The sequence below is a fragment of the Arachis ipaensis genome, chromosome B02 (assembly GCF_000816755.2).
Source record: "Arachis ipaensis cultivar K30076 chromosome B02, Araip1.1, whole genome shotgun sequence".
NCBI lineage: Eukaryota > Viridiplantae > Streptophyta > Magnoliopsida > Fabales > Fabaceae > Arachis > Arachis ipaensis.
The window spans coordinates 105,644,223-105,649,563 of NC_029786.2; the positions used below are offsets into that span (position 1 = coordinate 105,644,223).

General features: G+C 31.1%; 1 long non-coding RNA gene across 1 annotated transcript; it reads left to right on the top strand.

Moving 5' to 3' along the window:
- On the top strand, nt 2,877-3,412 carry LOC110268187. Its single transcript, XR_002356297.1, has 3 exons — nt 2,877-2,910; nt 3,015-3,091; nt 3,296-3,412. It is a non-coding gene; the product is annotated as an uncharacterized LOC110268187 (long non-coding RNA).

Below are 5,341 nucleotides of genomic sequence, written 5' to 3' on the forward strand. Positions count from 1 at the left end.
AAAGTGTACCATATCTTTAAGATAATATTGGTTTTATTTCATCAACTAACTTTAATACAAACTTAATTTTAAATGAATTCACTTTTTAAAAGTACCAAAAATAATACTCTAAAAATATTGCTCTAAAAGATTAAAATATTTACTAGCTAATTAATTGCATATTTATTTTCTACATATTAATTAAAAGGATAGATTAGGATTGCAAAATTAATTTATATTAGGTGAGTCAAATACTCAAATGGATAGTAGTAATCTATTCGTCAGACTCCAATAAACTTAGAGTTTTGCTCAATCACTTTGAAAATAGAAATTTTCAATACAAATCCTCTTATTATTTTAAAATAATTTTAAATTAAACTTAATTCTTTAAGAAATCTAAATTATTAAAATAAGTCAGTTTATAATTTATCAACGTTGAAAAATATATATGGATAATAGAATATTTTATTTTCGAGACTTTCAGCTTTGATTTTATTTGTTATTATATATAGTGACATGCAAGCTTTTTAATTATGTTTAGTTTTCTCCACTCATGCAACAATATATTGGAGGAAAATACTGGTCGAGATTAGGAGTCACAATTGGTAAGGTAAAGTAGGGTAAGGTTTAAATTCAATTTTCTATCGTTAAGTTGAAATTTTTATATAAATTTAATTTTAATTTATTTGCGAGTTGAGAATATTTCAACTCTAATTCTATCCTAAAATAGGTAAAATAATTAATTTTAAATTTAAAACTATAAAAACTAAAAAATTTTAAATATTTTAAAGTTACTATAAAAAATAATTTAGGCAAAAATTAGACACCAAACAAAAGACACTATAAAATTAGCCATTACATAATTTTGAAAAAGGAATCTATCGACATAGGATGGGTCGGCATCAATCCAATGAACATGAACACACATGCCAAGATTCCAAGCTCTTGGTCTCCGTAAATTTTAAGGGTATTATTATATTATTTAATACAGAAACTAATTAATACTGGAATAATAGATTGTGAAACTTAATTAGTGAATGTATAATTGTGCTAAAATTTCGGCAAAGGCATAATAGAGAATAATATCTTTTTGATAATCTAGAAGAAAGAATTGGTAAAAGCCCTTTCAGCAGCCTCGATCTCTTCATCAGTTCATCATTTGCTTAGGTGTTAGTGGCAACATTATTATGTGAGATTAAGTGCATGTTTGGGCGTCATTATTTTGTTAAAAAAAGATCTTTTTTTAATAAAAAAATATTTTTTTTTATTTTTTAACGTATTTGGCAAATTTCTAGTAGTAAAAATAAAAGCACTAATAAAATCAAAAAAAGATCTTTTTTGAGAAGTTGTAATTTACTTGTTTGGGTGAGCTTTTTAAAAAAGATCTTTTTTCGAGTTATCTTTTTTTAAAAGATCTTATAGAGAAGTAAAAGTAATTTTATGTTTGGATATCTCATATAAAAATGTCTTTTTATCAATCAATTACGTTTGGGTATAACAATATAAAAGTACTTTTTTGTTTATTTATTACATGAAAAACATCTTTTTTTTAAGGAAAAAAGATCTTTTAAAAAAAGATGTAAATTACAGCTTCTCAAAAAAGATCTTTTTTTTATTTTACTAGTGCTTTTACTTTTACTACTAGAAATTTGCCAAACACGTTAAAAAATAAAAAAAGATCTTTTTTCATTGAAAAAAGATCTTTTTTTAACAAAATAATGGCGCCCAAACATGCACTTACATCTTTTTTTAAAAGATCTTTTTTTTTAAAAAAAAAGATGTTTTTTATGTAATAAATAAACAAAAAAGTACTTTTATATTGTTATACCCAAACATAATTGATAGATAAAAAGATTTTTTTACATAAGATATCCAAACATAAAATTACTTTTACTTCTCTATAAGATCTTTTAAAAAAAGATAACTCAAAAAAAGATCTTTTCTTAAAAGCTCACCCAAACAAGCCCTAAGTTAAGGCTTAATTTCTAGGTTATTTACTTGGAGATTGGTTTCCATTTGTAGCGATGAGCGCAGTTAGTTGCATAAAATGTCTATAGAGGCTGATTTTGGCTTTCCATTATTGTTAACGATAATATTAAATTAAAACTGACTAAAATTTGTCTTATTTAGTATTTATTAATTAATATAATAATTAATAAATATTAAATAAAATAAAATTTTAATAATTTTGATTTATTTTTTTTATTGTTAAATATTTTTGTATTATTAATTGAGTTAAGCCCCACTTTGGTTTTTGAGATTGGCGAATTAAACTGATTTAGTCCTCGAAATTCCAATTGCACTAAATTAGTCTCCCAAATTCAAAAAAGTGTACCATGTTAGTCCTTCTCCCAATTTCTGTCACCGGAGCACTAACGCCGTCAGTGACGTGACAATTTCTTGCCACGCTGGACAGAATGAAACGACGTCGTTTCTAATTTAGCGCTAAACATCCCTTTAAACGATGTCGTTTGTATGTAATGGGAAATAAAACGTTAGGCACCCTTTTTTGTTTCTACTCTTCCTCTTCTACTTCTCCATAAACGACGCAGAGAAAAAAAAAAGCTTCTCTTCCATGAGTGACCCAAAGTAGCAACAAGTGGCTGCAATAGAATTTGTCGAGACTATTGGAACACAACGTTCGCTGTGCAATTATTGGAAGAGTTCGTTTGCCACTATAGAGATCTTCTGTGTCGTCACTAAGGTTAGTGAGGATCAACAGTTTTTTTTTTTTCAAATTTAATGGAATGCTGTGATGGTTGTTGATCATGATTAAGTGTTTTGTATATTGTCAGTTCACAAGTTTTAAAGCTGATTTTGTGATAGGATTTTGTTTTGATGTTTTGTGGGACTGTGTTTAGAATTTTTTTTTATGCTCTGTTCTAGTGGTGGAAGAATCAGCAAGGTGTCAAGGGGTTGGTTCAAGATTTGGTTAGTCGAATTTCACCCTAAATTGTTCTTGTTGAAGAAGATAGCTTCCATATATGTAACCTGTAGTCTAAGCATGACTTATAATTACTTTTTGCTATGTGCAGACTTGCTTTCTAAACTAACAAGACGAGAGATAGCAGCAAAAATTAAACCCGACCAAGATATCGATATATACATGAAGGTGAAAGGAACTAACTCCATGCTCCACTGGAAAATCTGCATAGCAAATTATAAAGCATTACTATTTCTATAGAAATGAACTTCAGCAATTGATTCTATTATACATTACCACCTTAGCCATACTCTTTCCTCTTAAGTTCAGTTAAACTGTTAATTTTAATTGATACACAACCTTTTAATCTTATTGCCTTTCTAATAATACTAGGCAACAGCATCTGAAGGCCAGGAAGCAAACCAGATGATAACAGAATATATACTAAAGCTGACATCTTCAACTTCAAGTAGTTCTGAGTTCTGATTTCTCACAATATTGCATCATCACAAATGCAAATACTGTCCTTATGGTTTCTACTATTTATCTAATTTGTGATTTACAGATCTTGGATTTAGAAATATGTGCTGATACTCTAATAGGGGATGAAATGTTGCGCAGGATATCCGAAAGACAAAGAAAGCGTGTTACCACAGGTAGTGATCAAACTCAGTCCATCAATTTTATGTGTAATTCTATTTCAACTTTTATGAGTGACATGCAAAAGGTAATAATTTTTATTCATTCATTATATTTATTTCCTTCCATGGTAAATAGTGTAAATAAACTTGTTGATTTCTTGTATTATTTCTTGTTGGTAATAATCTGAATGGATTCTGGATTATAAATAGTGTAAATGAACTTGTTGATTTCTTGTTGGTAATAATCTGAATGGATTCTGGATTATGAATAGTGTAAATGAACTTGTTGATTTCTTGTTTGTAAATAATCTGAATGGATTCTGAATGGTAAATAGTTCAAATGAACTTGTTGATTGGTCTGAATAGGACTTACCAATAACTTGTTGATTGCACAATCAGCCTCATCTTGGATATTATTTTATTGGAATAGGCACCACCTCAAAGGCCATCCAAGTTGCAGACCAGGAGGAAGTCCTCACCACCATCAGGACTGGTCACCATGGATCCACTGCAAGGAGCAAGCTCAGCCACATCTTCCAGACTGGCCAACTTCTTAAAATTTGTCCCAACACCTGGTTTCAAGCCCCCGAGAAAGAAGGAATGAAGATGTAGTTGAATTAGGAATCTTTTTGTGAATCATACTTTTGTTTTTTGGCTTCAGTATATGACAGTAGACCAATTATTATATTTGAAAACATTGTAAGCTTGATGGCACTATCTGTCTTTGTTATTGGTGTATTTTGGATCAAGAACTAGCTTTTAATTAGGTTGGGGAGGTGTCACTAATATGGCAGCTGTTTTGCTTGTTAATACTCATGCTGAAAACTCATTGTTAAGTTAGCATCTTATTATTATAATGACAAATTGTTCTACCTTTAATTATGCTACTAACAGGTTCTTCTTTACAATATTTTTTCTATCATTTTGTTGGATGACAAAAACAGAGTTCTTGGTTTATATTTAGAGCAAGACTACCAACTTCAAATAATTCACAATGACACTTTTTCTTTTGTCTACTTTACAATAACTCTAAAACATAATCATCCTCAAACCTTAAATACCAACATGAAAACAGCAACAAACATTATAAACAGAGCCAACAATAACATGTACAATCTATGGGTCCTAACTTCAACTTCTAACTTTCCAATTCTCTAGGCCAAATTGACCCTCACTTCATCAACATTCTCGGTAGCAGTCACCCTTTCACCCCGATGTCTTCTTCTCTAATGTCAGCCCAGACAAACAAACCACACCACCTTTTTTCACTGACATTGTAATTAGGACACCCAAAGAATGACTTGTTAGAGTTAACCTCTGTTGTGGACCACCGGAGAACAGGGCAGCATCCACACTCACACCACTCTGAAAAACTCGATGCTCTATTGGTTCCTCTGGAGATCCTTCTGCTTGACCACATGGAACTGTGGCTCCCATTTGCACTCATGATCCTAAACCCAGAAAGCTGCACAGCGAGGAAGAAGACAAAGAACTAGGAAAAGTGGGTAGAAGAAGAAGAGGAAGAAGTTAGGGCAGAAATCTTGGTTATAAAAGGGGACAAGGACTAAATTGGAGCTAATCAAATTTGAGTGCCATGTCATCTAATTGTTGCTGGGTCCAGCGTGGCAAGAAATGGCCACGTCACTGACGGCGTTAATGCTCCGGTGACGAAAATTGGGAGAAGGACTAACGTGGTGCACTTTTTCAAATCTGGAGGACTTATTTAGTGCAATTGGGATCTTGAGGACTAAATCAGTGCAACTCGCCAATCTCAGACCAAAGTGGGGGCTTAACTCTT